The sequence below is a fragment of the Mesoplodon bidens genome, assembly GCF_964165515.1.
Source record: "Mesoplodon bidens genome assembly, chromosome: 20".
Taxonomy (NCBI): Eukaryota; Metazoa; Chordata; class Mammalia; order Artiodactyla; family Ziphiidae; genus Mesoplodon; species Mesoplodon bidens.
In genome coordinates, this window is record NC_138181.1 from 37015901 (window position 1) to 37037855 (window position 21955).

At 36.4% G+C, this 21955-nt stretch overlaps 1 long non-coding RNA gene across 1 annotated transcript in view; it reads left to right on the forward strand.

Moving 5' to 3' along the window:
* LOC308608224 overlaps positions 1–21955 on the forward strand; it is a 511187-nt gene that overhangs the window by 136017 nt on the left and 353215 nt on the right. Inside the window, exon 3 of the long non-coding RNA XR_014014110.1 lies at positions 14085–14169. This is a non-coding gene — a long non-coding RNA (uncharacterized lncRNA). The remainder of the gene's footprint in view (positions 1–14084; positions 14170–21955) is intronic.

The window sequence follows — 21955 nt, forward strand, 5'->3', positions numbered from 1 at the left end:
CCATAGACTTTTGGATTTTCTGTCTACTTGTTTATCAATTATTGAGAAAGTTGTATTGAAATCTTCAAGTTTAGTTGTGGAAATGTCTGTCTCTCCTTGAAGTTCCATCAGGATTTGCTTTATGTATTTTGAAGATCTGTTACACATGTAAAGTTCAGGATTTTTCTGTCCTCTAGATGAATTTGCCTCTTGGTCATTTTGAGAAGACTTTGTTCATTCTTGGTTATATTCTTCTGTAATCTACTTTGCATTCTATTAATGTAGTTACAGCATATTTGATTAGGATGGTCTATTATTTCCATCCTTTTACTTTTAACTTACTTAGATATTAATATTTAAAGTACATTTCTTTTAAGCAGCATAAAATTGGGACATACCTTTTTATCTAACCTGACAATCTCTGCCTTGTAACTGTAGGTTTGTCATTTACATTCAATAGGATATAGTTGGGTTTAAGTTACATTTGAAGTTAATACTGGAGCTTATGACTAACCCTCTTGAACTTCAGCATGGAAAAAGGCATATTTATATTCCCTCATTTTGTTAAAAATTGGAAATAAGAATTCTTGAATTGGTCACAAAACTGAACATAAAAATAAACCTCTACCTACCTACATTTCCATATTTGCCTTTATAAAGTGCTAACCTATAAATAATCACAGTATTTAATGAGAGACTATAAATTAATCCTATCTTCTACTGCAGAGGTAGAGGCCTCCTTTAAACAATAAAAATCTTAACTGGAAAATTCTCAGCTTTATAGGCAGTACTACATGCTGCGTGTAAAGTTTGTTCAGTAAGTATCCGTTAAATTGCACTGCTTGTGTCATCTTGGATATTTAGTCCAGTGCTTGTTGGCCTATTCCCCACTATTGGTTTTCTAGATTCCTGAGATGTTGAGGCTTCTGGTCTATTCTAAAGTTGTAAGTTGGCAGTACGGTAAAGAACAGTCAGATAAGTCATCTTCAGATTCAGGAAGCCTTTGGTCCCACTGGTCACATTTCCAATGTTGTCCGATCCCATGAGCTGCATCTTATGTGTCCTGCACTCTCTGATTAAAGGAATGTGATTCTCACTCCTTCCACCAGTTCCATACATGAGGAACCTTTTTACACATCCATCAAAAGAAGTTATCAAGTTTTATAAAGATGGAGGTTAAATTATAGTTAAAAAAAAAAAAACCCAAAACTTGATTGTGCATCCAATGAGAAAAATTCAACATTTTAACCTTGATATTTTCTTTGATATACATTTTATATTTAAGTGATTAATGCATGTAATATATGGTATATAAGAAACTGAACTTTTAAATTTGCTGATACCTACAACACTAAGTCTAATGACTGTGGTTTTGACACACTTCACTCTATTATTAACTAGAGGGGATGGATACTTCAATTTAACTTAGAAGCCAAATTTCATAAATGCCTGTGTTGTGAAGATAAGCTCCTGACAAGATATCCCTTTGTTCAATTGGTAGTTATAACTATTTTGGACCACTTACGTACACTTGTATAAATCACAGATTTTTTTAAAGACAATATTTGGTAACTTGGTTATAACATCTAGAGGCCTATTAAATTGTTAGAAAAATTAGGCCATAGAACATTTTCAGGGAAGATTATGATCCTAGCTGTGAAATCCTCATTACTGAGACATATAATTATGTTTCTGACAAAAAGATATGATACCTTTTAATAATTGTGTCAACATACAAAATGGTAGAATATTTAGTCAAGAATATATGAGTGCTTATCTGCCTGTGATGCCCTAATATGACAGTCTGAGGACGATCATTATAAACATGACTCCAGATAGAATTTCACATTGTTTTCACTCATCTAGAGAATGGTTCCTGTAGCCAAGGCAAGAGGGCAGTTTACCGAGGCCATGGTGACCACATCATATTCCAGTAATAACTAGTCCTGAAACTCTCAGCACTTCTAAGAGCATTCTCATTTTTGTATAGGTAATTATATGCTGAGAAGAGTGTCCTAAGGTTATGTTGGAATGTGTGATTTGGAAATAGGAGAGCGTTACTGGTGTGTGTCCCCAGTTCATATCACATTAAGCCTTCATCCACAACGGAATATGAGTCTGCTGGTGGGGGAGGAAGGAGGTGGGGAACTCGAGGAAGAAGAGCAAATCAGGAGTGCTCACCTAGGATTGTGTGTAACTAGAAGTTCAGATGTGCTCCTGACCTTACAGTAAGTGTGGAAGGCCAGAGAGGTTTTTATAGAAACAATACTATAAATGGAAGCTGGTTCCAATCTCAGAAAAAACTATATGTACTGTATTGGTATTTATGCATTTTAGATAACATACTGGGTACAGAGGCTAATGGTGTTGAACTGACTTAATGTTACTACTAAAGTAATTTCCCAAGTATTTGGAAAAGTAGTTTCAAATTGAGAATGCTATTTGAAAAAAAAAAGAATTTTGTTTCTTCTAGTACTTCTTGCAGAAGATTCTATTTTCCAAAGACAGCTACACAAGGCATGTGTATAATAGTATATATCATCCTATATACACTACTTATAATGTTGATATGCCTCCATTGAGAGGTATGGTCTGTGTTCTCTCTCCTTAAGCCTGGGTGGATCTTTGTAACTTCATTGACCAATAGAATGCAGCAGAGTGGTGTTGCATGACTTCTGAGGCCTGGCCAGAAGAGGCAAAGTAGCTTCTCCTGGAACACTTGACCCTGGAATGGAAGAACTACCTGTAGGTTATTCTAGCTGATAGTTGCAGCTAGTCCCCCAGTTGATCATCAGAATCTATGATCAAACATGTGAGCAAATGAGCTCCCAGATATTTCTAGGTCTGGATTTTGAGTCTTTTAGCTGTGTTCCTGACACTGGAGCAGAAATGAAACCATCTCCATGTGTCCTTTCTAAACTCATGACCAACAGAACCTAATAATAATTGTAGTCTCTAAGTTTGGGGTGATTTGCTACACAGCATTAGGTAACTGATGTATCTCTGTAGCTCTGGTATTAAGTTCTTAAGGTTGTGCCTGTGCTCTTCATGCCGCCCCACACTCATCCCCCAGCCCACAAATATTCAGCCTTAACTACTTTTTACTACATTGGCAAGATTTAGGAGCTCTGATGTCAGTGCCAGCCATAGTGTCAGGAGGGAGAATGAGTTTGGACAAGGACAAAATGTCTCAGGAGGAATGATTATTCCTAGAGCAATTACTACAAGTAGGGTGAATCCAGTGTTGAAGGAGAAATGTTAGATCCGGCAGCACTTTGGGTCCCATTTATATGCAATCTCATTACAAAGTTACCTTGTATTTTGTTTAGATTGCCCATGATTTAGAAAATATTATTAAATTCTAGATGTAAAATATTATTTCACTCTTAGAATGCATTAGCGATGCTTAAACACTGGATTGTTATGCCATCTTAAGATTTAGAAACACCCACTTTTAACAGGTTAGTACTTACAGTAGGTACGTATTTGAAGTTGTTGAAATATATTTTTGCCTTAGGTGGGTGTTAACATGAGTGTATGCAGCTTTTTTCAAAAGAATCACAATGAGGGTTAAATGAAGTTGGCTTCTACTGTTTGTAACCATACCTTGTTGGCAAGTGGACAGTGGATTGTGAATCTGTAGGTCATTTTTATTTAAAAGTCAACAAGTTAACCCTTTTCTCAGTCACCTGAATGATGCAGGATTTCTGCCTTCTTGTACATTCTTTTCATCAACCTCTAGAGGCAATGTCAAGTCCTATACTTGAGCTAACAAATTATTGAGCAAAATTTTGCATTAATAACTTGTGATTCACAGGTAACTTATCAGTGAAAGTGATTTATGATCTTATTTTTCAGCCAGGTGTGCTTTTAGAGATAAAGAAGTATTAAACTTGAACATTATTTTCAAATGGGATGTTGGAAGGAAATGCTTAACCTTGGGGTTTTGTCAATAGAGTAATACCATGGGAAGTGCTATGGTTTCAGTGATGATATGGATTCACGATCATGTCTAGATGGCTGTACTTTAAAAGCCTTTCAGTAGCATATCCCATAATGCCTGTAGTTGTAATACAGTGTGGTCAAAAATAAAACAAAGCAACTAGCCCTACTAAAATTTTGTGCCACATAACTTTTTAAGTAGGAGTACAGCTGTAACATTTCCAGTGATGTAGGCAGATTAGTGCTCTTGGTTCTCCTCTGGCCCATCTCCTTGCGATCCCTCCTTCCCCATCAGGATGCACCCCTGGTGGACCAGAGCTTAAGTACTTTGGTTTGCATCTCACCCTACCAATGGTGGTGGAGTACACCCATTCATACACTGTGCCCCAGCTATTTTTACAACACTTAGAATTCATAATTACTACTGTTTGCCTGGAACACTCAATATTTAAAATCCTACCCAACTGCATCTTCTAGGAAGGTCTTCCTTGATCTTACCACCATCCAATCCACTTCAGTTTCAGCTGCCCCTAGCTGATTTCCATACCTCTCCTACACTTGTGGGATTATTCCCACAGTGTTTCTTTCTGAAGGCAATGATTCAGGTAGCACAGGACTTGGCAAATGTTTAGAAACTCAAACTGAGTTCGAATGACTCATTGAACCTTGAATGATAAGGGTAATTGGAAGTTTTGTGGCAACGAGAACAAAGGGTCAAGAAAAGCTCAAGTATGATTTTAAAGATTGTTCAGAGAGGAGGAGGAAGAAGAGAGGTGGCCAGTAGAAGAAGCTAGAAAAATAGAAGGAATCCTCCAAGTCCAGCTAATCTACATCTGCAGCTAAGGGAATTTACCAAAGCACCATAGACAAAAATATCTCTGTCCTCTGAGTTTTCTGCAGTTAAACTGTTCTCTGCAAACTTTCACATACTACCCGATATTACAGTTGTTCGCAGACAGAACTTACCTCCACTGAAAAGTTAACTCTTCAAGGCACACTATATTTTTCAGGTTTCTGGTCCCAGAAATGCTTAGCATTATAGCTTATGCATAATGGGTACTTAATCATTAAATATTTCAAAGAAAAAGTACTGTACAGACTAATTTAAAACTGACTTTTAAAATGCCAGAAATCGAGGAGAAAAGTGATGCATTTACGTGCTGGGCATTGTACTTCTCATTTCTGGGAATATAATTAGAAATGAGATTATTTGTAGTTAAGAATGTGCATACCACTAAGACTAGTTTAAAAATGCCTGATTTCTTTGTGCCATGAAGACTAAAGAAATATACTTTATATGTTTGCTTTCATGAGAATTTCTTTTCCCCCCTTTGGTTTAGTAAAAATATCTTTCAAATCTTCAGACATTCTAAGTCGCTGGAAACAAAATCAGTGGCATTTTAAAATCAGGTTGTTAGACCATGATTTTTATTATAGCATTTATTTTCCAAAACTATACAATATAGAAGCACTAGATCTGAGGGCAGGGACATCTTTTCTTTCTGTCCCAGAGTTTAGTGTGTTGCTGACACAGAATATGAGCTCTATATGTTTGAAGTTAACTAAATTGAGACATGTAAAAGAATGGATATGAAGAAAGTATGTGTCAACCTGTGCCTGTTTACACATGTGATCTTAAACATTTATATTATAGTAAAAATATTTGCCAACATTCCTAGAAAGGAACTAAATGGAAAAAACAAAGTAGGATCCTACTATATAAGATATTACACAAGATGTAAAGAAACAGTTTTATTTACAAATTTTTAAGGGGAAAAATAACTTATGCATAGGAAAAGTTAAATAGCCATTCAGGACAAATACAGCTCAATATGTAAATGAGTAAACTACCAGACTGTGATATTGATTTCCGCCCATTATCTTTTTGGCCGTAATAATATCATCCCAGCTTCCCAGGGAAGGAGCATCTCTCTCTGCATTGGTGAGATGGTATACCTGAAGCTTGCCAGTCTCTTTTTTTTGTGGACTAGTTGGCATACTTCTCCCAGATCTCTTTTCTTCATGATTTACACTTAAATAACTGGCAGGTGATATTGGCCAATCATATACTTCTCTCCTGGGACATTGAGGCTTAATTGTCACAATGAGGAGGTTAAAATGTTTACAATTGATGCATTTGATTGACATGTCCATCTAAGTGTGTGTTGGTCCCAGCTATAGATGGCTGCATGTTCACATCTGGCCCAGGTATCTTTATGTTGCCTTAAATCCTGTGAGTGATCTTAAATCCTTCCAACAACAGTTGCAGTCACTTAAAGTTAGGCAGAGTTGCTTGTTTTATTCTTTAGACTTTTTTTGGTCTCTTAAAAATCCCAACTAAAACAACTATTAAATAACAGGCACTAGACGAGATCAGAGGTAGGAGAGATTGCTCTAGGCTGGAGGGCTCTGGAAACATTTTCCCAAAAAAGAAATGTTTGATGTGGGACTTGAAGTATGGGTAGAAACTGACTGTTTTAAATGAGGAAGGAATAACATTCAGTGATGGAGAAAGCCTGGTACCAACAACTGGAAGCTGAAAAATGGTTACTGCACTTGGAGGAAAGTAAGCAGAGAGAAATGATTTTGTTATACATGCAAGAGTAGCAAAATAGTTTGAGAATGTACTTTTAAAATCTTGATGCCAGGTTTAAGAATTTAAGCTTTTTTTAATAGTATGGACCTTGTACATAAAACATTTGAAGATGCTAAGCCCAGGTTAGGCTGCAAAAGAGTGAAGACCTAGTCAGAAAAGAAACAATTATTCCAACTGCAGGTTAATAAGAAGAATAACCATTCATTCGGTTTTGGTCTTTACCTTTTTAGTTTCAAATTACAGATAACCTGGTACATAAAATAGACATAATTTAAAAATTGATATTACAAATCTATAAATCCTAAATATAACTCAAGAAAATTAGATTTTTTGTTCTAAGAATAGCAAAAAAAAAAAACCTAAGATTTTTTAATGATAAATTGTTGAGATCTCTGAATAGGATTTGTGGAAAATGAAAATTAAAGCAAGAAATAAGTCACAGAATTACCAAATATATCTATAAAGGATTTTGATAATTAAAAGAAATTTAGGTTGAGATTCTGATCATAAAGTAGAAGGAAATTGTGTCCTCATATAAAATTAGATCAGTGTTAACATGCAATACATATAATTCAGAATCCAAAGTTTGGTGGAGTCTAAAATAACCACTGTGATTTCTATGTTGACTAAACTAACAGGGTAAATTATAGAGCAGCATTTTATTACTATGGTTGATGAAAAGTAAATGTTGCAATCAATCATCTAAATGTAATTTTGGCATTATGGCTTAGGCAAAACATCTGGATTCTGATAGAAATTTTGTTTTCATTATCTGCACATAGTTTAACTCTTTTTAGATAATTCTGTAGGTATTTCTTCAAGTTTTTAGTCTAAGTCTACTGACTGCTCTGGTTTTGATAAATAATAAGAAAATAATGGAGCTTTGGTATTGGGTACGATCAACATCTGTGCTATCCAAAATCATAGCCATTACCCATATGTTCCTACTGAGCTCTTGAACGGTGGCTAGTTTGAATTGAAATGTACTATAGGTGTAAAATGCACACTGACTTTTGAAGACTTAGTAAGAAAAGTTTTATATATACACAGGATAATATATATATGGTTTGAAAATATATTGATAAGTTTCACTTTTTACTTCTTGCTGTGGTTATCAGAAATATAAAATTCTGGCATGCGATGTATATATGACAACTGATCTAGAGTTTGAAACAATGAAATTGTGGTAACTGTGGGAAAAAGGCCCTCTCTCTTCCAGATTCTCTGATCAAACCCCCCAGCAACCTAATTGTGTAAGCAAATTGCTTAATTGCAACCAATGATCTTCAGAGTTTCTGGCAAACATGTCTCCAAGTACTTCTAATTGCTGCTTATAGAGCTAGGACTTAGCAACAGCAGTTGGGTAGCTCAGAGAATATTGGGTACCTGTTAATGTACTAAGGATTTCCAGGCTGCTTCTCCATCCCGACCTATGGGGAGGAGGCATGCACTTACTTGCACAGTGGCTGGCCGGGGTCTGTGAGGCCTCTATGCAAGGTAGACAAGAGCCCTGTCTTCACTCCTGAGATCCATTGAATAATGGATTCACATACTTGCTAAAGCATTGGCTTGCTTTTGGTTAAAAATGCCATCTTCAGTGACAGGTCTGTTTTTTGTTTTTTGGTTTTTTTTGGTTTTGATTTTTTTTTCGGTACGCGGGCCTCTCACTGCTGTGGCCTCTCCCGCTGCGGAGCACAGGCTCCGGACGCGCAGGCTCAGCGGCCATGGCTCACGGGCCCAGCCGCTCCACGGCATGTGGGATCTTCCCGGACGGGGGCACGAACCCATGTCCCCTGCATCGGCAGGCGGACTCCCAACCACTGCACCACCAGGGAAGTCCAACAGGTCTGTTTTAAATCAATACATAGATTTTCTTTTTACTGCAGAGCATCAAAATCAGTTTTTGTTTTCTTTTTTAAAATATGCTTCACTTCGTTTTCTCAGGGGATGGCCTAAGATTTCTCACATCACTGTATGTATAGAACACATTATTTTTGAATAAATGCAACTTTGCAAGTATCAGTTATCAAATTTACAAGATTGTTTTCTAATGTGCTCTGCCTGTCAAATTTCTTAGTAATTCTCTTGCACCCCACAGTGAAAATGACCCATCATACAATCAGTTGATGGCATTCATTGAATTAGAATTAGGTTTATAATAAATCTCACATACTTTAAAGGACAGTAATCAGGAGTCTCTGTTACTTAATGTGCAACACTCCCTTCTGGTGTACTTTGGTAATGACTTGGGTATTCCAGTAGGAGTGCATAAGACGTGCCCTGTTGCCTGCACGTCTAAACCAGGCAATGTATTTATAAGCTCAATTATTTTGCATTACGACTGAACATTTTCCAAAGAATTATTTAAAGAATAAGCCTATATACCTTGAATAGTTTGAATTTTAGACAGCTTTTTATCATTTTGTTCAACTTACACAACCACACAATGTAAAACTTGGTAAGCAGGAGTCCTTGCTGGTGCCATGTTAATGGAAACGTCCATATAGGGATGAAATCGTCTTTTTTAGGTTCCATGGTAACTTGGAGTAACCGAATCATTTAGGAAAGCAAGCCATATATGTAACTATGAAATGTTCAAATTTTAGGTAGAAATAGTATGTCATTAAGTATAAAATAAGAAATAAAGATAAGTCCTGTGACATAATTAAGACTTAGTGCCAAATGGTGTGATATTCCTAAAATCCATTGGTGATGCTTAAGCTGCTATTGATTGAAAGGAGAAAATGTCATCTTCTCAATTGCCTTTACTATTTTATCTTTTCCCACTGTATCTTTGTTACAAAAAACTGAATATGACTTTACCTTGTTGTAGAGCAGACCAAGAATGGCAATATGTGTATATCCACTCTTTAGTTTCTATTCCCATATAGCTCATTACAGAGTATTGATTAGTTTCTATTCCCATATAGGTCATTACAGCATATTGATTAGTTTCTATTCCCATATAGGTCATTACAGAATATTGAGTAGAGTTCCCTGTGCTATACAGTAGGTTCTTATTTTACATATAGTAGTGTGTATATGTCAATCCCAATCTCCCTATTTATCCCCCCCACCCCGCCTTTCCCCCTTGGTAACCATAAGTTTGTTTTCTACATCTGTGTAACTGATTCACTTTGCTGTACAACAGAAACTAACAACATTGTAAATCAACTATACTCCAATAAATATTATTTTCAAAAAAGAATGTCAATATACCATCATTTAGGAAATGTTCTCTAAAGCTCTTGATGAGGTACAAGAAATCAAAAGACTAAGTGACAGAATGCCACCTCAGACTCTATTGGTGAGTCCTAGATGTACTCTGTTTATAAGGTTCTTCTGTGGAAAGTGTAAGATCTTTTGTACTAAATAATCTCCAAGATTTATATATTGGTGGGAAAATCTTAGTACAGAATTAGAAATCTATGAAAACTGCTGATTTTAATCTGTTCCAAAAGACTGAGGAAGTCCAATGCCACAGTGACATCAGGGTAACCTCCACATCATTGCTCCTAGAATGTGGTCACTACTTTTCTAGCATGTTCTCCTCTTTGACTCTGTTCCCAGTACAAACACTGTCAGCATAATACTATAATGACACATTGCCAAGACATGTATTAAGTGTTTTTCCTAGGTTAAGTATTTAATTCTCAAACCAACCTCATGGAATAGACACCCTAATTATCTCATTATTTCAGATGAAGGAAAAGGGTGAAGACAAAATTGTCTGGAGTACATAAGCAGCAAGTGGAGAAGTCAACCTTGGACCTGAAATGAGCCAGTCTAACTTCATGCACTCCACTGCCGTGCACTATAGCTGCTCCCTGACTTTCCAAGGATAGATCTTTCATTTCCATTGCACTTATTTCAGACGTACAATGTCTTTCCTCTCTCTCTTTACTACCCAACTGTTTCCTTTCCTTTACTCGCTTGTAATTTTTCCTCAGAACTTTGCTGACACTCTGTACCTTGCAGATTTCTTCCCTCATCATTACCAACATAGCCTGATTGCTCTTGACTTTGTTCTGACATTTGAAACAGCTTCGCTAGGTCAGCCTCTTAATGTCTCCTTCTCGTTTTCTTTAACAGTTCATTATCCTGCTTCTCTTTCCTTCTTAATACTGCTTTTATTTCTCAATTACTGGCTTCAACCACAAGTATTTCTTGAAGTTTTCTCTTTAATCCTCTTCCTTGGTCACCCATTTTAATGGCTACCGCTCTTGTTTCTGGGACGCTGCTGCTTTATCATCATGTGTCCTGAATTCTTATTGGATGTCAGTTCTAATATTTTGAATCTTCAAATGTTCACTTCCACTGGGACATTTATCTCCTCCGTTCCAGGGTCCATCTAGGGGTAAGATTTGACAAGAAGGCAATTGTTGCAACACTGCATTGCCAGATGAAAAGGCCTTGAACAGCACTTTCATAATCTCACTGCCCTCTTAAAATAAGAGCAACAACGATTTACTCTTTTCTATGTGAACTTGTCTGGGTTTTCAGGCCTATCTTAATATGTCATTTTACTTATCACTCCCTCTCCACCAGCCTTCCCTCTGTCTCTTACATGTTAGCGTTCCCCTGTCCTGTATTCTCCTTTCTTCCTCCCTCCTTCTTCTCCTGCCCCACTGTCCAGAAATAACATCAGGTCCTCACCACTGTCCATGATTCCACTTTTTCTCCCTCTTTGTCATGGTGCTCAGTGTTCTTCTAACCTATCAAAGTTCTAGTAGATGCTGATGACAAAAAGGAAAACCAGTATCCTCCGTCAGGACATCCTTTCCCTTTGGCCCCTTTTCATCTTCATCTCCTGTGAATTGTTACATTGTCCCGGCACCTGGTGAAAGGGTGTAAAACCTGAGCCTGACAGTGAACGAGTGTTTTCACCAGGTGCAAGGGTTATAATTGTTTAAGCCTTAGTGCAACACACAAATTTCGTCTAATAAAATGCACTGTGATACCATTTGTTTCCATTCCCCACATAATGTAGCACTGCTAAGCACATAATAGGCATTCAAACAAACACTTATTTTGATGGATCAATTCTTGGTCATAGAATACATGTCCACATTTCTCAGAAAGTTGTGTGAGTTAGCCCCTTTTCTATGTGACCACAATAAGAATTCTCTTCTAAAATGATACCTATTTTTAATTTTATTAGAGTATAGTTGATTTACAATGTTGTGTTAGTTTCAGGTATACAGCAAAGTGATTCAGTCATATATGTACATACAATCATTCTTTTTTAGCTTCTTTTCTCATATAGGTTATCTCAGAATATTGAATAGAGGTACCTGTTCTATACAGCAGGTCTTTGTTGGTTATCTATCTTATATATAGTAGTGTGTATATGTTCATTCCAAGCTCCTGATTTATCCCTCCCTACCGCATTTCTCCAACGTAACCATAAGTTTGTTTTCCATATCTGTAAGTCTGTTTCTGTTTTGCAAACAAGTTCTAAAATAAAACATTTTAGTATGTTGGTTATTATGTCAAGAATTTCAGCTAATTCTGATGACATTTGGGGATAATTTTTAAAAAGTTAATGAGTTATGAGAATTATTCAGAGACTAGAGAAGAAAATAACTTATACAACATTCATTTTTCAATCTTAAATTTAAAAAATGAATACATGTGAATTTGCCTATCTAACCAGACTTGTATGAAGAAGGTCACTACTTTGGATTTTTCATTTACTTGTGACTTTCACTACCAAGTTTTCTCATAATAGGGTACAATGGGAGCTGTGTACAATTACCGTCTTTTAACTTTCATCTACCCTTGATTGCTTGGCACCAGGGTCTTACTGTTACATACCTGCAGTGACATGTTCACATAACTCTGCTGCCTATAGCTTTTTATAATAATCTGTTTGTTCTTGTCATTAGGATCAATTAAGACAAAGATGTAGCTTTATGCTTTCCTTTAGGTGAAAGCCCTGTGGTATATTGTGGTCCATCCAAAGATGCCTCTGATTATGTAACTGCATTAACTGAATAAAGCCTGAGCCTAACTGTGAATGAGTGTTTGCACCAGGTGCAAGAGGCCATTTGTCAAAACTGACCTTTTCTGTGAAACAGCTACAATTATTAGTTGATTCAAGTGTCAAAGCTCCATCATAAGATAAGGGTGTCAGCCAGGAAATTTTTTCTCATTTGATAATAGGTTTCAGAAAGAGTTACAGATGGATTTGACGTTTCTGTCTAAGGTCAAAAATTAGCGTGAAACGTGCCCAGAGCAATTTAGATGCCTACATTTGAACCAAGTTATGTATCACAGTTTTAGTTTCTTTGTAGATTGCTCATAAAATCATAACTCTTCGAGCAATATCTTGCTTTCACTTATCTTGTTTCAGTGCTAACAAAGTAAGGAATAACAAATCTTTTATTAAAACCAAATTTCTCTGTATGATACAGTATTTTATAGCATCTATACTATCAATACATTAATACACAGTAGATGATGAGGGAAACCCTTTAAAAACTTGGATTATTTAGCATAAATGCATAATTAATGACAACCTACAACTGATTATAAAATCAGGTGCCATGGTTCTGTAAACAAAAGATAGAAGATAATTCAGGAAACATGAGAAGTTTGAACCAGTTAGAAAAGCTTCATCAGATAAACTTTCAACAGGATTATTAAGAGAAAAGTTTCTCAGTGCAGCAGACTGTAGACATCCTTCTACATGTTAGCATAATACTTATTTTAACTTGACAAGGTCCCTGAAACTTGTTAGGCCTTGCAGATTTTATAGAGATGACTAAAGCATCATTATGCAAAATAGAAGTGTTAAAAGAACACACGAGATGTTTTTGATTAAAAATAGAAAGTATAACACTCTCTAGTGCCAAAGGTAGGACAATGGGAAAATAATGAAGCTGAAGAGATTTATTTAAAGGCAAAGAAACGTATTTAACATTAAAATCATGGAGTGTGATAGGCCTCAAGCCTACTTCCATGATAAAAAGCATCCTGGCAAGAAACTAATGTGCCTTGTAATGGCTAGAGCAAAGTCAAGTCAGCCATATGGAGAACTGAAAATAAGCTTCTTCTTAAATCCACCTGTGGTGGTGGAGATGTCATGTGGTGGTGGAGATGTCACCTTGAAGGTAAGGAGTGCAGAAACATGAACTTTTTAGAAGAAATACATGTTAATTATGAGTTTATATACATAAGAGCACCAAGTTCAATTAAGTAAAATAAAAGCAGCATGAAAAAAGCTCAATGCTGAACTCTTGATCCAATCCTATTCCTTCAAGGCTTTGATTATCCTTAAAAGCATCTCCCTTTACCCCGTTGTGTGTGTGTAGATACATCGATTGGCTTTGAATGGTACTGTGGAACCATGAAAATTACTCTGTAGACTGAAACTGCAAAGGGATCTAATAAGTGGCAAACATCATGTTTTTTCCATGACTTTTATAAATTTTGGTCTAAATATTAAACACTCCTTTTTGGTCATTTATAATGTATAGGGAAATGAAAAACAGTAAAATTATTCACTGTAATTTGACACGTTGGAAACATTGAGAAGTGTTTTATTTTTTTTTTTGTTTTTCAGCCAACAGACAACAGTAGATATTGAACGTTATTCCAACAGTGACTTCATTTTCTTCACGTGACGGTGGAAAGTGGTGGCATCTTAGGTAAGTGTGAATCAGAGAAATCTCTCTGACCTAGTGCTGGTCCGACTGCATGGCTCCTTCCCTGGGTTCTATACTCTGCGTATCCTACACCCGCCTGCCTTGGAGTCAGGATTCCTATTGGGAGAGGACATTTGGTTGCTGAATTTACAGTTGCATGGGATGGCCAATTCTTCGTAAACAGGTACAAGAATAGTTTTCAATAGTACTTTTTTCCCTCATTGTACAACTTCTGATATGGGGTGAGCGTCTTTTCTGTGCCTGCATCCTACACTAATTGTCATATGCTGAGTTGGAATCAGCTATCATTTTATCCTGTGCCATTGATGTTGTGGAATATTGCTGAGTTCCTTTTAATATGAGCTTCTTACCCACTTCTGATCCTTGGGACATTTTCATCCTTCTCATTACAACCACTTTCCTTATTGATGTGGATCAGTTTGGCTTCACTAAATTCCTCTGGCTGCATATCCAGAGTTTCTGGACCAGCAACAGTGACAACGGTCCCATGGTTGACTTCGCGTATGGCTCCAGGTACGTTTTATTCTGATTTGACTTCTTGTGGTGTTTTTAGGTTTCTTTGCTGTACTTTTATCTGTATTAGTCACATCCTCTTTGAATGATCGAGCTTTGTAAAAATGTTACTTGGGTTTATGACTGGGAGACAAGGAGATAGCACAACTACATGCTTTACTGTCTGTGCATGAATTGAATAACAGATGCACAGTGAATCACCAATGAAGTTTGAGATACTTGAATGGGCTCTGATCACAATGCACATCTGATATCTACATTGGAGTTTGCATCCTGAGAGCTAGCAGCAAAGTTTGTAATTAATGCAATTATTCATAGTTAATATGAAGTGGTAACTGAAATTTGAGCTGTTGTTGGGACTATATTATCTAACTTAACCATAGTAACTGGAATTCAAGCACATGGGAGCCATGTGAGCAAAGACAGCTTCTGTGCGTGTGTGGGGGGCAGTTTCGTATGCTCTGTTGTACTATTTGATGTGAACTTGTTTTTGCTATTGTGTAAGCGGAAATGTTCTCTCTCTCAGGATGTGACCTAAAAGTCAGCCTAATTGTTTCAAGAGGTAACTAGAGGTGCTTCGGATGTTGTATGATGATGATAGGACTTTCTTGTTGATAACGGTCTGAAGATATTTTATGCTTTCATTCCCAAGAGTACCTTTCTCTAGGGGGAAGAATGTGGGAAATTGAGGGATTGGGGCACAATGAATTGTTTAAACCTCACAGTTAAGAAAGTCTCAAATTTTTTATTTACTGTGATTCAGTTGACATCTAACATTGTATAAGTTTAAGGCGTACAAGGTATTGGCTTGATGAGTTCATATATTGCTGTATGGTACCACTGTAGCACTAGCTAATACCTCTATCATGTCACATTATTTTTTTTTATGGTGAGAACAATTGTCTCTTAACAGCTTTGAAGTTTATAATGCAGTATTGTTGGCTATTATCACTATGCTGAGTATTAGCTCTCCAGGACTAGTTTATCTGCTTATTTATCCACTGGTTGCAAGTTCTACCCTTAAACATCATCTCCCCAATCCTTGACTCCCAGCCCTTGGTAACCACCATTCCACTGTTTCTACCAGTTCTGCTTGAAAAGCCTCAAGTTAAGCCATAACTTTATATTTAGATGACAGTAAGAATACAACCTGAATAACTACTGACAGGATTTAGAAATTTTTTTACTACTTAAATTATTAAATATGTTTCTTATATTCTTAGCTACTTACAAAAGGAAGAGACTCAAGGCTTCTTAATCTCTGAAAGTTTCTTTAGAGCATATGCCCCTGAAAATCACAGAAATTCAGAGCTTGAGAGCATGGGCTCCTCTAGTACAAATCTTTTAACAGAGGAGAAAATAAGGAATCAGAGAAAAGGAAACAAATAGAAGTAGGATCATGTTTTTGTCCAATAACCCAGGGCAGATAAAGTATTTCTGTGAAGTTTATCTGGAAAGTATACTTCTGTATCTATTATTTGACTTAATTCTCACAACAGCTCCCTGAAGTTGGCAAGCAAGAATTAAGGTCACTGTGCCAGTGGGAAACAGATGTAAAGAAATAGAATGTCTTTGCTGAGGTGACCCAGCTCCTGACAGGAACGCTCATCTCCTTACCCTGGCACTGAGGCTGTATGTTACCCACCTGTGGCATTGTGTGTGGAAATTGTTTCTATTTCCACTCTTGTGTAGACCTTCATTTACAGAAACAATTAAAGCTTTGAGCAGTTTCCCTGCAGAAGTCCTTGGCAAATCTTGATCTTTTTTTCCAAAGGTTTGCAGGTAGTGTTACTCTAAACTGCAAGATACAGCTTGCTGGAACGATTAATTCAGGGTCAAGCAGAAAGCTTTCAGTAGCTGTCTACAAAATGAAAATGATGAAATGGTTTACTCTGGGAATGCAGCCTGTATTGCTGTTAAATCATTTGCATACTGTTGATGCTTTGCCTGTGGATCAGTGCAGGTGGACTCAGCGCTCTGTTCTCCTGAGTTTCCCTTCGTTTCTACTGCTGTCTAACCGGTGTTATAATGACTTCATTAGTTGGTTGCCGTCATCAAAGGGCTTCTAGACTTTTCAGACAAGTTTTTGTGTCACATACCCATATTCATAATTTCTTTTCTGCCAAAATACTTGGTATTTAGACAAAGTTAAAGATATACGAACACAAATTACATAGATGTCTAAAGGAGTTAAAACGTTAGGCACATTTGAAGGAGAATGCCCATTGTTATTGAGTTTTGAGTTCTCTATATCTGTGAGTTTGAGTTCTCTATATCTCTATATCTATATCTGTGCTTTGTATGGAAAGCAGCCATCCTGAAATAAGAAGATGCTTACTATAGAAATGATGGTGACATTTCTGAAACATTCATAACTAAGTATATAGAATTACACCTGTGATTTCTCCAGTGAATCTTTCATACTCAACTTCCCTATATAGAAGGTTTAAAGATGGATAAAATTTTCAGGCAGAAAATTACGTGTCCACAGCAAACTTGGTGTGATAGATGACTCATAAAAATACCTTTGAATCTTTTGTGTCAGAGTATGGTAAATAAAATGAGTGGCAAATTTAATGGTGTAAACACTTGCAGTGTATTTGTGGGATTAAAACATTTACATTGAAAATACTACTGATGTAATGTCTTACATGGACTTTTTCAATAACATTATACAATTAATTTCCCCTTTGCCCTTCATGATTATAAAAGGTCAAATAACTTTTTCTATAAATAGTAATTAACTTTGAATAATTCTATTAGAATTTGTTTCAATTTTATAAAACTTAATCAAATTATAAGGTAAAAGAGCCACTATTTAAAAATTCATTCAAATTTTTCTGAGACTTAAGCTTGGCGAATCATAATTTAGCCCCGTGGGATAATATACACTTAAAAGCCAGAGACTGTACTTGGAGTTATCTGCATGTAACAAGCAATTTGTTCAAGGTGAAAATTCTTAACCACGTGAGGTTTGCACATTTCATAGAGGCTCACATTAAATCCATCCAACAGTCAAATGATCTTGCCACCAGCTTCCCGCCAGAAAACTGACATTTGTAAGGCTAAATAAAATACATAATGGGAAAATCCAGAAAAGGAAGAATGATTATGCATCAAAGGGGAACATATTCTAGGTTTTCCCATCTTGCCCAACAGTTCAAACCTTTGTATAATGATCATGTCAAGGGCAATATCTATTCCTGTGAGTTGTCTATGTATTGGGCTTGACAACTCAAGTTCAGTGTATGAAACTGAAATAATTGTTCTCTGACTATCCCTACCACCATGGTCTCTTTATCTCATAAAGGCATCTGAAACATGCTGTGGTAATAGTGACGCACCAAGTTGAGAAGTTATTTTAGATAATACGTGAACAATAGCAATTCAAATGAAAAAATGATTCACCTATTTTTAGAATTATAAGTAATTTCTATTTTAGAGAATTACATGTATAATTTAGGAAAGATAGATTGTAAACTTAATTAAACATAATCATTTTGTGCTCTTAATGTTCTTAATTTATTAACGGTTATCCTTGGCAGTTTTAAAAGAATTTCTCAAGGTAGTTTTTCCTGGCTTGACCCCTGCAAACAACCCCATGTATCATAGCTCTGTGCCTGGGCTTGTGTTTCTTTGAATTTCAATAGAACTTTTATAGACTTTGTTAAAGCATTGGGTATTTTATTTTATTTTATTTTTTAAACATCTTTATTGGAGTATAACTGCTTTACAATGGTGTGTTAGTTTCTGCTGTATAGCAAAGTGAATCAGCTATACGTATACCCCCATACCTCCCCCGTCTTGCATCTCCCTCCCACCCTCCCTATCCTACCCCTCTATGTGGTCACAAAGCACGGAGCTGATCTCCCTGTGCTATGCGGCTGCTTCCCACTAGCTATCTATTTTACAGTTGGGCATCTTAAATAGGTCTTCATTCTCTTTCATTTCACTAATTTATATATATTGCTTACATTTTCTTTTTGAATCATTGTATTCATCTGTCTTGAGGAAACGTAAACAGTTTGTGTCCTATTTTGTTTCCTTAGGGGATATTATGCTTCATTTTAACTTTCATTCTATTTGTGTTTGTCCTCTGTTTTTCAAGAGTTTGACAGAAAGTTTTGGATTTCTAGACATTGGATGTTGATGTCAGGTTAGGTTCTATATTTACTAGCATGTGGTTTGCTTGCCCATTCTCAGCTGCTTCACCCACAGGTCCATCTTCCACTCCCTGATCCTCTACAGGGGAGAGTTGACTTTGTTACACGGAAGTCCTTCTGGCAATCGGGTAAAAGGGTTGTCCCATGCTGGAACTCGCCATAGAGTAAGTGGGCTTCCTCCAATGTGAAGCATTCTCATCAAACTGGTGTGCCCCATGCCTAGTGGTGAGGAGAACCTGACCGCAGTAGGAGTGCAGGATAAAGGATAAATTCTGGGGCCATTTTGTAAATGAGCAGTCTTTAAGTAATTATCTTTTGAGATGAGCATAGTTTACAAAAAGGAGAAGATTCCAAAGCTGAAGCGTTTTGATTTAAATTGCAGTCAATATTGACAGAATGACTCATATAGAATCTCAAAAGATTTAATAAAATTAAGTCTATTCACAGCAAATTGGTACCTATTATATAAATGGCAAACTTGTTCTACTTTTATCAGGGAGCTGCATTTCCAAGGCAGAGGATTATAAAAACCTCAAAAGTGGGGAAAAATCTTCTTCGCACTTGACAGTATCGCGCTATTCCAGGATACAGCAGAAAAGCCAGGATGACAAATAGTTCTGTCTTCAGTGGTGTTTATAACTTTCAGTTATATTACTATATTACTACTCATCAGGTATCAGCTTATCTAGCTTCTTAGACTTTTCCTCATAAATCAGACAGTTTTATTCTTCAAGTGATTTTTAAACACGGATGAGTTTGCTTAATTGTTTCTTTAAATTTCAGAAGAAAGTAAGTTCCTAATGGCATATTTCTCTAACCATGTAGAAAGACCTACCTTTTATAGCCTAGTTATAGCCATGAAAGCATTATTTTCATCAAAAGAATTTGGTTAAAAAACTCATAAGATATTTATGCACTTAAGTATGGATAGACTTGATGGAATGTGAGTTGGTAGTCAAAATATGGTGTCAGTTTAAGAAATTGTGCTGAGTGGTGCCATGAGGATTGGCTTTTTGGCCTTTACATTAAATTATTTTCTTGATTTAGAATAAGAATGAAGCATATTCTCAAAGAATATTTGAAATATAAAGGTATATGTTGGTATATGGGATGGTGAAAAATTGCATAGATACAGCTGTAGTTTCTTAAAACCTTAAGGGTTTTATTGGAGGAATTACCTCCCTAAAATATATTTTTAGTCACAATTGTCTAGTTGTTAGAAATGTATTGTTTGGAGTCAGACTGTTGGGATTTTTATCCTTGTGTTACCACCAGGCATGATATTGGATATGTTTATTTTATATCTTTGTACCATAATTTATTTATCTGTAAAATGGGGCTGATCACTTTATTTCACAAAGATGCTGTAAAAACTATATATGGGAACATGTGTAAAACAATCTATGACATAGCATGAGATCAAAACGTTAGCTAATATTCCTTTTATTACTATGTGAGAATCACTGTGGGGAATGCAAAATTGAAAACGTTATAGCAACAACAACAACAAAAAGTACTGCTCATTTCTGAAAAGGAAAATGGGCTTGTTTACAAATTCTACAAGTTAGTAAATTGAACAAAATTGACAGTGGTGGAAATCTGAACCTTGTGCTTGTTATAGCAAACTTAGAGATGATTGAAAGCTTTTAGGTTAGAACTTTCCAGATTTATTTCCAGTCTGGATATTTAATATTACTTGAAGCATTTATTTTTGTGACTCATAATTTTCATTAAATCAAACTTTAATTAAAACGTTTCTGCCTGGAGACACTGTCTTTGAAAACCTAGGCAAGGCTCAGTAGGACTGTTTGTCTGTGACAATATTAAATGTCAGGCTGAAAAATGTCAGCTCAGCAGATGGATAATTGTATACTTGAACAGTTATAATGGAGAGACGTATTTCAGTATAAACTTTAATATCATCAGTGAATAAAACCACAGGTCATACAGGAATAATCTTATTTACCTATGCTAATGTACATACATAATATACACTTATCTAGCACCAGTTCAATAATGCTAATATTACAAATGATGATAAGTATATATGAATCGTTCTTCATATCTAGGAGGTTTCCATGAAACATAGGTGTCTTCATTCTGTTTCTGAAAGCAGGGTCTGCAATCAGGGCAGCAGGCTGATTTGAGACTTGACTCCGGGTAGGAGTGAGGACACAGAGGGAAATGGAGGGAGTGACCAGAGTATGTTACCTGTGTCTCTGCTGCAGGCACCAGGGATGGGGTTTTGCAGGGACATCTGAGAAGCATGTAGAAGGCTTCCCAGACCTGGCCCTGGGCTGCAGCATTTATCCACCAGCCCTCCTCCTGTATTGGCTGAGGATTTCCTAGTATCAACTACTCTTCACTTCTGTAACACATCTTTTTTTTTTTTTTACCTTGTACAATTGTTTTATTTATTTATTTACAACTTTATTGGAGTATAATTGCTTCACAACGGTGTATTAGCTTCTGCTTTATAACAAAGTGAATCAGTCATACATATACATCTGTTCCCATATCCCTTCCCTCTTGCATCTCCCTCCCTCCCACCCTCCCTATGCCACCCCTCCAGGGGGTCACAAAGCACGAGCTGATCTCCCTGTGCTATGCGGCTGCTTCCCACTGGCTATCTATTTTACATTTGGTAGTGTATATATGTCCATGCCTCTCTCTCTTGCTTTGTCACAACTTACCCTTCCCCCTCCCCATATCCTCAAGTCCATTCTCAAGTAGGTCTGTGTCTTTATTCCTGTTTTATCCCTAGGTTCTTCATGACATTTTTTTCTTAAATTCCATATATATGTGTTAGCATATGGTATTTGTCTTTCTCTTTCTGACTTACTTCACTCTGTATGACAGATTCTAGGTCCATCCACCTCACTACAAATAGCTCAATTTCATTTCTTTTTATGGCTGAGTAATATTCCATTGTATATATGTGCCACATCTTCTTTATCCATTCATCTGATGATGGACACTTAAGTTGTTTCCATCTCTGGGCTATTGTAAATAGAGCTGCAATGAACATTTTGGTACATGACTCTTTTTGAATTATGGTTTTCTCAGGGTATATGCCCAGTAGTGGGATTGCT